We start from the raw sequence: 12,749 nt of genomic DNA, 5'->3' as shown, positions 1-12,749 counted from the left end.
TCCTGCTGATGTTACGCACCACTGAATGCTACTGATTTTCATAGTTAATCATAAATGCTTGCCCTAAGTTAATTGATGTCCTCATTATGTCATACTTAACTGCAGCTTAGGAGAGTTTTTTGCCATTAACTTCTGCACTAGTTAGCCTTACGGCATCGAGCAGCAGAAATAATGAAGAGAGGAGCCCCAACAAAATTGACCATCAGTGTGATCACCACATCACCATTTAAATTTGCAAAGGTCAGAAGAAAATGTTCCCATCAGCCTATATATTTCTCACTCTGCACATTTCAATACCAAAAGCTAGAGTGATCTTCACAGACACCTCTAGGTTATAATTAGCAGCAAACCAGGAACTGCCTACCAGTGCCAGTCAAAATGCTACAGTTTGGGATTTAGTATCTAGAAATGCCTAAGAGCTGGGTTTTTCACATAAAACTTGTGAGTCTTGAAGCTGTCTAAGAGATGTTGATGTTCTCATGATAAAGCTTCATACCTTTACTCTACAGGTCCTTTGCAGGGCTCTGTGTGTGGAAACTCAAAGAAAGGACCAAAATTCCCATTGCTTGGGCTATAAGAGTTAAAGGAATGTTGACATTTCTTTTACCTAGAATGACAGAGTTTGGGTTGTGGGATGAAAGAAATGAGAGAACAGGGTCATGGCTACGGCAGAGAGTTACCAGTTCTTGTTTTCATAACTAGCATGCTCCTGATTCTTGTTTTTAAAACACTCTTATTTTTTCCAACCCCCCTTTTTATGGCAGTAGTTGAAGTACTGCTGTAAAGCTCAGGTAGACATATCCATCTCTCATGACATCAGACTGGTACCTCCAGTTCTCAGGGCTCACTGGCCTGCCTGGCTGGGACAGCCACCGAGGAGCTCCCTGCTCCAGAGCCTCACTGGCTGACCCTCTTGCTGAGTGCTTACTTTTGCTCTTTCCTGTTTTATTCACCTCTTAATCCTAGTTAAAAGCTACTCAAAGGTTTGATCTTTGTAAGCATTTTACCTAAGGCATGATTCCATCTCAAACCTTAATCCAAATAATCTTGGAAACCAACCTGTCTGCCTGACCTTCTAAAAACATCCCCTGTGTAACAAGATGACACGGACCCTGCAGATCAACATCCTTATGAACACCTGATGCTTGCTCAGGGGAGTCAGCAGAGATCCTGGTTCAAAGCTTCCCAGCAGAAATTCCACATAGTTACCCCAGAGATAGTTAATATTGCATTTTCAGATGTTGCATCAGAGTGTAGTCTATCACTAACATTATCTTTCAAAATTCCCAGCCTTACACATCATGATGTGTCATGTCTGGTGAAAAGCAATACTGGACTTGACTGATGTGCTGTAACTGGGGTGAACTTATTAGTCATGATCAGCCTATTAGTCATGTTGCATCTGCCCCAGTGTTCCTATGCGACTTCCATTTAGAAAGTGCAGTTAAGAAAAATCTTCCTTTGAGAAGAGGCATCTAAAATTTTGAAGTAGTTAATGGATAATATAGGATGTTTCAATGAATGCCCAATTTATTAGGATGTTCCAAACTCACCAGAAAAAAAACAAACCAAAACACAACAAAAATCAAAATAAAAAACCACAAAATCAACCTATAAATCTTTCATCATAGACAGTTACTAGGAAATACCTATAAATCTAGTAACATGTGAAATTGGCATCCTTGTGGTTTGAAATATCCCACTACAAGATGAAATGTCAGCCACAAGGGTACAGACTGTTATTTCAGGATATCTTTGCCCAAGAGGAAATTAGGCTGAATTTCATGGATCAAGCATTTTGCCACAATGACTATGTGAAACAGCTGAAGGTTGAAATCCAGCTGTGGCTGGAAGACCAGCTTCACTTCTGAAAACACATTTCTTTGAATCTGGATCCATCATCAATGATTTATTTATTTTTTTCAAACTTTATCCTAGACCTTTCCCAACTCAGATATTAGCAGGTAGCCAGAGGAATGTGTTTTACAAGTCTATATGCTGAGCCCAAGCTAAGATATTCCAATGGTTAAACAGCATAGGTTAAAAAAAGAGTATTATTTTTCATTAGATTTGTCTGGATTTGATTTCCAACTGGCAGTTTTTAGCTGACTGGAAACTGAGCCCTTATCATATACCAGTGGATCATACTTTTCAGCAGGGAAGGGAAGCAAGGAGAGAGGGAGGAGGTGTTGTCTGGATGTTTTGGTTTTGTTTCACCTTTTTTTGTTTGTTTTGTGTGGTTCTTTTGTTTTGTTTTGTTGTTTTGTTTTTGTTTTCTTTGGTTTTGGCAAAAAAATTCCCACAGCCTTGTCCAGAAACAGCAAAGGTTTCTACAATTGTGTAGGCCAAGGGGCTGCTCAGCATCAGCCTCTCACAAGAGCTGGCAGAGCAGCAAGAGGTACCTGATGTGTCTGAATGGCAGCTGGCTGAAAAGCAGTGCTCATGTAAAATATCCCTCCTGTTGACTGCCCCCAAAGAAGGGATGTGCCCGTTTCCCATGGTCAACACTCTGATGGTAGTTCTGCTTCTGTCTGCTTGGTGAGTGGAGGACAAGTAATATTAGTCCTCCCTGTGTGGTTTAGTGTCAGGTTCTGCTGCTGGCTGCTGGCAGTTTTTGAGCTGGTTTTGGTATCTATAAACCTTTGCAAAGTGGCATGTGTGCAAGATGAAATTTCACCTGAGCATTGATTGCTTTCAAAATTGTTGCAGAAGCTATCACTGCTCACACACCTAAGAAATCTGAAAATTAAACTAATGGAAAATCATCTACTAGCAACACCACACTTTGATTTAAGCCCTTTTAAGTTTATTTTTTCTAGGCATAGATCCACATCTTAGTCATTTAGGGACTGATATAAAGCCCATCTCAGTGATGACAAAGATTCCTATTATCTTCCCTGGCTTTAGAAGGTGTCCTCAAAGTTTGATCTTGCTGCTGTTCAAGTCATTGGAAAAACTCGTTGATGTGAGTGATGCTGGATTAGGCCTGTCTATTGTCCCAGGGAGGGCGGCACTTACATGATGCAATGTGACCTTTTCTTTTCAAAACTTGATCTTTAACTCCATCGACTTGGCAATTCCAAGTCAGTGAGACAAGCTTATCCTCTCCCTCTTTTATGAGGCCATCTGGGAGGATGTGGCTCTCATAAGCACTACCTCTGTAACAGCTCCATCTTTTTGAGCTGAAAATTCTAGTGACAAATATAAATGTGGGGAAACATCCCCCTCCAGCTTGTGATAAGTGGTTGAACCTGGCACAGCCAACAGGAGGGAGAATCTGCCAGAAAAGCTCTAGAGTGTCTAAAGAGAAGAGAACTTGGATCCTTCTGATCTTGAATGATGTCCTCCTGGGGAGATGGCCTCTATTTTTCTCCCCAGATTGCTTGCTTTTCTATTCCGGATCAGTGCCTGGATATTGGTTGCTCCTCCTGTGGAGGATGACCTTTGTTTAAGTGCATTTCATCCAGCAGAGGCTCAGGATTTCTTCCATAACTTGACAGGCAATGACCCACTCTAGCTCCTTGCTTTGTTTAATGAGGACAAATAATTCCATCTTTTGATCTAGTCCTAATTAGGGCAGGTAATGGCAGTTCTATTTCCCTAAGCCTAAGTCCTCACAGACTTTTTCCAGCTGCCATAGCAGATGCACCAGTGGAGATATGTGTAGTTTAACAGCTTTATTTGTGGAGTGTTGATGACGCACTAGTTGAACTGTTATCAGGTATTTTTGCATTTCATTTTGTTTCTTATAGTAAAGTTTCCCACCTGGACTCCTGAGGCAGGATGTGTTAAGTCTGGCAGATTACTCAGACGCTGTGGACTATTTCAGATAACAGCTCCTCTGTCTGACTTCACAGATCAGAAACTATGTGTTTTTATTTGTCAGTTTGAAATCTGAAAAGTTGGACTTATTTCTGAGCCCTGCCAATGAGATCACTAAACAAAGATGCTTTGTTAGGTGACAATCAAGGTGCCATTTCTTATGCCCTGTAGAGCTCCAGTTCTTGATTTGGGGCCCCATCCCATCTCTATAAATGCACAAAATTGTGCTCTTAAATATTTGCATTTTCCTTGTAGGGCAGTAAGATGACTGGGCACCTAGAGCAGCCTGTCATGAGTGTTTCAGTGTTTCTTGTAGTAACATATGTATATGTAATTAGGGTGAAGTTAATTTTCCCTTCTCAAGGAAACAGAAGATGCACTAGCCTTTTTTAGAGCTTTTTTTTTTTTTGTAATTTGAGCAGTCCTTTATCATTTCATAACACTAGATGTTGAGACTCTAATGGACTTTTTGGAATGAAGTTTTTTGTAAGAGACCCAGGACTGGAACAGGTTGCAGATTGATGGTAAAAAATGCGGACTGGTTCACAAGAGATAAGGTTATGATTTGATCTATATTCCAGCCTGGATTTAAATTTGTGAAGAATTGAAACTGGCATTTGTGGCTGTTCTGAATCTTTAACAAGCATTGGATTTATGTATTCTCCCCATTAGTGAAGCAAACAGCCAGTTGAGATATTCAGACGCTGCACAGCAGTGTGGCACTCATAGAGGATCCTGAAATTGCCATGTGACCTTCTAAATATGAAAGATGACCATAAATAATAAGATTGCTTCTCCAGTTTGGAAAAATAAAAATGCAGCACAAAGTAAAATATCCCTCTTCCTTCCTCCCTTTCAAAAACAAAGCCAAAATCCACCGATTCAGTAAATTTCACATTTGACAGGATTATTGCGTGAATGACGAACTGACAAGATTTGTCCCTCTTTACTTGTTCCAGCCTCACATTTCCTTGCTAATTCATGCAAAGTTTTTCTAAGTGCTCCATCCTGGAGGATGTTGGCTCTTCTGTGAAGAGCAGTTTCTCAACCAACTTATTTCCTCCCTCAGACTCAGTGATCCGGCAAAAGAGTGAAATGCTTCTTGCTTCAGCTCAGGCCAGGGGCTCTGGCAGACTGGAAGCACAACCTCCCCAGCTGGTGTGGATGCTGGTTTCTCTGTGGCACTCCTGCTTCCCTCTCTTCCTCTGTCACCTCCTTTTATTTCATATGGTTGCACAATATTTATTCCTGATACAAAGTGGAAGGGGGGCTAAGCAGTTAAGTGTGCTTAATTTAGGAGCTAATAACATATTACTTGCAGGGCAGCATTGTGCTGCAGTGCTTCCCTTTGCAGACATTTCTCTCTGTGGCTCTCCAAGGGGCTGTAGGGTCACATTCTTTGCAGTGTACCGAAGGTCCTGCATCCTCTCAGCGAGGCTGGCCCTACCTGTATGGCCCATCAGCACATTCCTGGGTCGACTTGAGGAGAACCACTTGAAAATGGCTGTAGATAGTCAGTGCCCTTCAGGAATGTGCTAAACAAGCGCTCTCCCCTGCTCTCCACAGCTGCCTATCTGGAGATCCTGGTTTCCAGCCAGGGCAGTGGGGAACTGTAGTTCCCTTGACCTGATTTAGATTCTGCCTAACTGCCCAAATTTACAGACATGAAACAAGAAAAACATTGATGTGCACTCTCCGCAAAGGCAGGGACTGCCAGTCAAAATCAGGCCATCACAGATGTGTGGACCAATGTCTAATGGTTCATCCTGCTGATGGACAATCAGAAACGTTGATATCCCTCTTTTAGAGACACCTTATCTCTTTCTTATATATACATATATATATGTATATATAATTCTTTTTTATTTTTTTTAAGAGAACATGTCTGAGGGGTAGTCCTAATACCCACCTGCCTAAGAAAGGTGGATTAGTACTTATATACTCTGTGTGCTGTTCAACTCTTTTCTTCACACATTTCCTTCTAAAGTTTGTAGACTTCTATCACTCACCAGTGACCCTCCTAAAATTTTTCTCACAAGCCACCCTGAGCATTGGCCACCCTTTTTAATGACACCTTTCCACTCAAGCTAGAGGCTCCTCTGCTCAAGCACTGGGACTGTACATGTCACTCTAGACCAGTCAGCACCTGGCAAAGGAAGAAAGACAGCAATACTGTGGTCTGCAGATGGAGTTATTCTTCAGTGATAGGCTGGGGACTAGATGGACTTATACCATACACCATAGAGAAGGATCATGGCCATTTATGTACATAAAAACTTTAGCTAAGGACTTTCTTGCTGGATTCTTCCAAGGATCTTTTTTGTAAGGGCCACTCCTAAGCCAACCCTTTTTTCTTGGACCCCACTGTTTTCTTAAAGCACATCTTTTCTCTACGATGCTTGTAATGGAGGTATGCTCCATTGTACCATTATACTGCTTTTGATTTTTTTGTGGATACTCAGGCACTTCAGCCTGGAGTCAGGCTGCCAGTACAGAGCTCCTGTTACGCAGTTAATGAGTAATACTTGCCTGAGAATGAAAACCAGGCTGAAGTGCTCTCAACAAAAACCTGGATTAAAGGAGTTTTTCAGTGGCTTGTTAAGCAAAAGCATTTGGCATGTGGATTCTCAACACAGTTTTCTTCACATTCTCTGCATCCTTCAGATCAAATTCCCATCATTTGGATCCATTGCTTGCTTTTTGCAAGACCCCAATATGGTCTCTCACTCACCGGGTCTAGTATTTTCTGCTCATTTAGAGAAGAAAACGGATTGTACATAAAATATTTTGTAAGATTCTGTCATATTAAAAATCAGTTTTTCATTTCCACCTTTCCCTTCATACTTCTAGTGAAATGCCCAGCTCTGGCCCATGGAAATTTCAGAATCCAGTGTGTTAGTGGCAATATTTATTTAGTTATCAATGTCAGCCTTTGTTTTTCTAACCTTGTCTTGGTCATTAAGATCCCACAGTTAATTAAGTTGTTTAATATGTTTTGTAGTATCAGACAAAGCTAGGAACATAACACTTGATCAATACCTTTCAGTGATAATTTTACTCCAAACCTGTGTTTTGAACATGAACCTTCAAAATATTTTATTGGCCAAGACAAACGGTGTCTGTGCACAGTTATGTTTTTACAGTATTTTAATTCCAGTGAATCAGTACAGTAAATATTGATACACTGTTTTGCCTTCAGTATTTTTGGACTTCTGTCAAATTAATTAAATAGTAAATAGCAGAGTGGATATCCCAGCACACTGTCCTATTAAATGCTAAGCAAGATTAGAATGTCTGATAAAAAAGTCTTTTTACTACTGCAAATAAAGGAAGGACACGGTGTTATACCAGCCTTTGTTGGCATTTCCCATGTGGTTCTCTGCAGTGAATTTTTACTTTGTGTTCTTTCACAGATGAGGAAGCTCCACTGCTGTGAACGTGTGCAACATATTTTTATAATTATTTTTCCATCCTTGGTGTTTATTTTCTCCTTTTTCACTGTGATTTCTCCAATTTACAGGTTGGGGTTTTTTTTCCTTCTTCTTATTGCAGAACTGAAAGACACACCCGTAGGTTTCTAACCTCCATCTGTGATAGTGTCTGCAGAGTTTGCAGCTATTTATCTGCCTGCACATGGACCACTTTGCATTTCTCCAGGGTAGTCTTCAACTGCACATAGAGGGAGCTCTCCTATTATCCTTATTATTGTCCTTACACGCTTAAAACCTTTTATGTCAACAGGCAGAGAACATCAAGCAGAGATGATTTCTCTAGATACTGGCTATCTCCCTCACAGTCCTCTTCTGCTGGCCAAGCCACAGGTATGAGTTTGCTTCGGGTGCCAAGTTAGGAACTGCATGTGCTTCCGCTGGAGCTGCAACACCATGGCTGGGGGCAAGCAAACCTCGTGGAGCTCTGACACACAGGGCCAAGCTGCTGCTGTCTCAACCATTCTGGTGATCAAGGCACAAAAACCATTGTCTGCAGCATTTTGCTTACTCAGCACCGGTGCTGGCTGGCCAGAAAACCCTGCAGGCACTTACAGTAGAAGTTCACACTTTCTCACCTATTTATTGACTACATTCCTGACCCTGCAGGCATCTGCTTTAACAAAGGCGTGTTACCAAGGAAGCAATCGAAATCCATGGTATTATACAGCTTGGTTTTCAAAGCTGATGATCTGGGTACCTGCATTTCTCTTTGCATTTATCTGTGCATGTCTTCTGTGCTTATCTCTTGTATTGATTCCTTTGAGAGGTTACAAATCTCCAGCTCTGGCTTTGCCTCTCTGACTTCACAAACTGAAGATTTAAGCACTTTAATGCCAGGTTTCTGCAAACTTGCTTTTTTCCCCTGTACGTAGAAATTCAGTATGATTCCACTTTTTGTAGGACTTGCAAGGAAAACTGAACCCATATTGATGCTGAGGAATGAACTGGCTTTTATTGACAGATACTTAAGCTCACATTCATCACATCACAACATTTCCAAGTAAATTTTGTTCATAAAAATAGATTGAAAACTTGACCCAGATAAACTTCACAGGAAAGTTTGTTGACACCAGGAACTGAAAACAAATCTCATGGAATATAAAACAAACTTTTAAATAGATGGGAGTCTGTATCAGTAGACAGTTGGTTAATTGCATCCCAGTGTCCTGGATTATCCAGTTTCTGTGGAGGTTAGAATAACTGGAAAACAATCTACTTTGCAGAAAGGTTACACTAATCCTCATACAAGTACAGGGCATATACTCTAGTGGCTTCAGGTCTCATGCAGTAGTTCTGATTAGGAGACACAGTTTGCTCATAAGCATTAGGCATGATCCTCTAGAAAATCCTGCATGTCTTAACCCCCCTAGCGTTCCTCCTGATTTAAAGAAGTCTGCAATCCAAATCTGAGTGATATTTCCCCTTGCACACAGGAGCTTCTTCCCCATGGTGCAGAGTGAGCAAGGCAAATACTTTTGCAGAGCCTGTTTGAACATGTATGTTTTTTCAGAAGGGAACGTAGAGCAATTTGACATGGTCTTGTTATTTTCTTTTGGAACATTGTATCTGTCTGTACTTTTTTTTTTTTTTTAGTTGATGTATTTTTTCTGCTGTCATTGCCACGGAGCTGAGGAGGAGGAGTTGGCTTCTTTTTTGGAACAGGATAATGTCATTGTCTCCATGTGTAAAACATGTGGTTGCCTCTCAAAATTTAACCTTTAGGTATGTGGAAAGAGATTTAACTTCCCTGCTCTGGCTCTGGCCAGTAAGGGGGACAAAAATATTCCAGGAGGGGAAGGAAAAGAGAGGGGACAATAATTGGAAGGGACATTCCAACCCCACGTGAGGCTCAGCATGGGAAATGATTCTCCACATTATCATATCATCTGGTGCTGCTCAGAGTTGCAGCCCCAGTGAAAAGCAAGATGACTTCTGTTGTTAAAGAAACCAAGCAAATTCATGGGACTTGTGTTTTTCTTTTTTTTTTTTTTTTTTTTTTTGTCTTTTCCTTTCTTTATTTTTCCACATGAACTAATTCAGGAGAGAGCATGAGAAGTCCTTCAGGAGAAGGAGGCACAGTGTGTGCTGGAGTGACCTTGGGGATTTTGCCTCTGAGGTTGCCCTCGCCAACTCTTGATAAACAGCAAGTGAAATGGATTTATGAGCTTGCAGAAATCATTTCATTTTCTCTCATTTTATCAGCACAGATGGAAAGCAGGACTGTATCTAATCTCAGTCCAGAATCAGCTGGAGTTGGAATGATAGTGTTTAAAGACAGCAAAAGCAGCAGACTTATAAATTTACTGAGCTGTAACTTGTGCTGTGAGAGCTTGTAAGACAGAGCTTTTCAATAGTTTCTGCTTAAGGAAGATAGAGATACAAAGACATGTATTTTGACATTCCATTTCTTTAAAATACTCCCTAGTCCTGTACCAGATGCTGCATTTCCTGATGTTTCTAGTTTAATGCTTGCTCTAAAATCTTTCCTGGAAATGTAATCTAACAGGACCAAATCCCAGGGCTCTTCCTCAAGTCAAGGTACATAGGTGTGAGTGCATCAACATCTCACTACCAACCCTGTTCAATAGGATTCAACCAGATGGTCCTGAAGTTATTCCACAGGCACCTTTTAACTTTCTCTGCTGTCCTCTTATTTATTTTTTTTTCTTGTCCTCTGAGTTCTGCAGCATTTGAAAAACTAAACAAGTTCAGTGAGCCCAACTTAGTGCTGTGCAGGCAGCCAACTGTGCTCCTAAACCGCTGCTCAGGTATGCATTTGACCACATTTGGCAGCACTTGCTGCAAAAAGGAGCTATTAAGGCCGGTTGAGGACCAGGACTCAATTGCCCTCTTACCTTAGACTGTGGTTCCTGTGATTCAGGGTTAAGTGGAGGGGGATGTCAAGCATACCCGTTAGAAGTAAATTGTTAAGTTATATATTTTGTCTTTGAACAGGGTAAGGAGCTGCTGCAGAGCATTCCAATGAAAATCTTAAGGGGACCCCTGGTGTAACATGTACTTTCTACATATGTTCATTCATGCACAGAAACTCAGTTAGTACAATACCTCCACCATGTAGCCAATGTCTCCCAACAGAAAGGGCTTGCCTGACACATTTCTATATTGATGAAGAATTGAGAATCTTTTACAGTAAAGAGATACTTGTAAAAGTAGCAGGAAAGGTCACCACTTCTAGAGAAAAAAGAAAGCCTCGCTGGCTTAACTGGCAAACTGCTGAAGCACTAAAATATCAGTGCTACATCTGCAGTAGTCCAACTTGCATTCATTGCTAAAAGGTTGGGTTGAAAATTAATAATAACCCCTATGAGTTTTATAACAAAGGTGCTGACATGAGAGCTCTGAAAAAGCATTTCAGTCTTTGCCTTCTAGACACATGGATTGAAATCTAGGGCTAACATGCACTAGAATTGAACACTGTGACTTGTTCACTTGCTGCCTGAAAACACTAATTTAAAAAAACCCACAAACAAGCTGTACAGCTGATGATCTTTAGATGGCCTGGATTCTATTAATCCAAATTTTGGTAAGATACAAGAATAAAATATGAGCGGCTGTGTACTGAGCTAGAAAAAAACATGGACTGTGTTGCAGGGGGGTGAAGGTTGGGGCTGCAGTTGATGGACATTTTCTGTTTCTCTGCCTGCTGCAGAGTCCTGTATTCATTAGGTCCAGCAAGTGTTACACCAGCAGGCATAATGTTTCATCTGGTAGTGAGACAAAGGTGATGTGGGAGATTTGGGGTCCTTTCCTGGCTCTACAGCAGTCTTGGATGACTTTGGAAGAAAACAGCTGAGATGGAGAACAGAGGCTCTCAGGACTCTGGCATCCTCAGTGCCTTTTAAGTCATTAGACTCTAGGAGCTGTAGTGCTCTTGCAATTCAAATAATACCAGTACATTAACTTGCAAACAAAGCTTTCTGATGCTGAGGTTAAACTAACTTCCTTTCAGAAGCTTTAAAGTTTCACCTTGTCTTAAAAGAGTATCTTGAGAGGTTTTTTTGAGGGCTTGAGAGTTTGGTAAAAGCTGCAATGTTTTTCTTCTTTTTTAACTTGGTTGTATTCAGAAGGAGAGATAGTTCTTAAGGAAGAAATGCTGACAGGTGCCAGAAATTTTCGAGCTAGAAAAATACCGGTTAAAGAAGTGCATATGGGCCCTCACATGAGTGAGTCTGTCCTTCCTGTAATATCTAAAACATTGCCATTGTTTGGTGTATAAATTCATTTTTGCATATAAATGTACGCAATAATACACTTTTCTTTTTTTTCCTCCAAAAGATCTCCAATTACTATAATTTCTCTTCAAGACCATAGAGAAAGTTAATGTACCTGTAAGGAGTTCTCCTTACACAACTCTGAGTCAGGTTTCTGTTGCCTGCTCTAGTTCATTTCTGGCTTTCAAGCAGCAGGTAGGAGCCAAATATCCAGCAGATCTCTCCATCTAATTGTCATGGGACATTATGGAAGGAGGAAATATGGGATATGGTGCAGTCAGGGCCAGGAATATGATATTAAATTAATGTCAGTTGTTTCCGGAGGTGTTAGGAGGCTGTACATTGGGTCTGATTTTATCTGAATTCACAATATTGTAGAATAGCATTATTTCACTGCAACAGAACTAGAGACTCTCTAGGTTTACAGATGGCCATGCCCCCAGGGCTGTTGGCTGGGCAGGGGCACACTCTGACTTTCAAGGTGAAGGCCACTACTGCAGCCCATGGTGGTTGGTGCCTTGGCTTTTCAAGTTGGTCCCACCCCAGCAGAGTTGTTGTGCTACTGCAGAGTTAAAAAAATACAGAGCCAGTATGAATCCAGCCCAAGAATCAGAAAGTCAGAGCTGGTGCATTGGGTTTGTTCTGTCTTTCTGCCTTTCCCCCAGCAGCAATGGGTTGCAAGGTTACAGCTACCTTGGTTGGGAGCCTTAAAACATACAGGTTAAATAAAATAAAAAAAAAAAGAGAAAAGTATTGTAGTAAATGGTAAAGTCTAGTGCTATAGTTTTGCTCCACTTTGTGCTTTTATTCTCATTTTTATTCTTGCTGCTGGATCCTGCATCAGAATGCCTTCATCAAACAGATATTAAGTGTAAATCTGGAGCAACCCTGGTCCCCAAGGAGCCCAGTGGGAACTTTGCTTCCTTCCTAGCAGCTTCTCACCCCTAATGTGAAGTTTGAAGAATACTCATTTTCATGCTTCCCCTTTCAAGAACCACATTTTTTTTCACTACCTGTCAGCAAAATCACATTGCACTCTTTTCTGATCTGAATTTCAGACATCCCGCCTTAAGACCTGAGGATTACATCTCCAATTAGAGCTTTACAGACCTTTTGTCTTAAGTGATTATTACTGCAGAGTTTATTCTAAAACTTTATCTAACCTTACCCAGCCCATATACATCTGGACTGCATTCCAGGAATG

Source organism: Chaetura pelagica, unplaced genomic scaffold (assembly GCF_000747805.2).
Source record: "Chaetura pelagica isolate M959 unplaced genomic scaffold, ChaPel_1.0 scaffold138, whole genome shotgun sequence".
NCBI lineage: Eukaryota > Metazoa > Chordata > Aves > Apodiformes > Apodidae > Chaetura > Chaetura pelagica.
The sequence above is the reverse complement of the archived record's forward strand: the minus strand, read 5'-3'. Positions refer to the sequence as shown.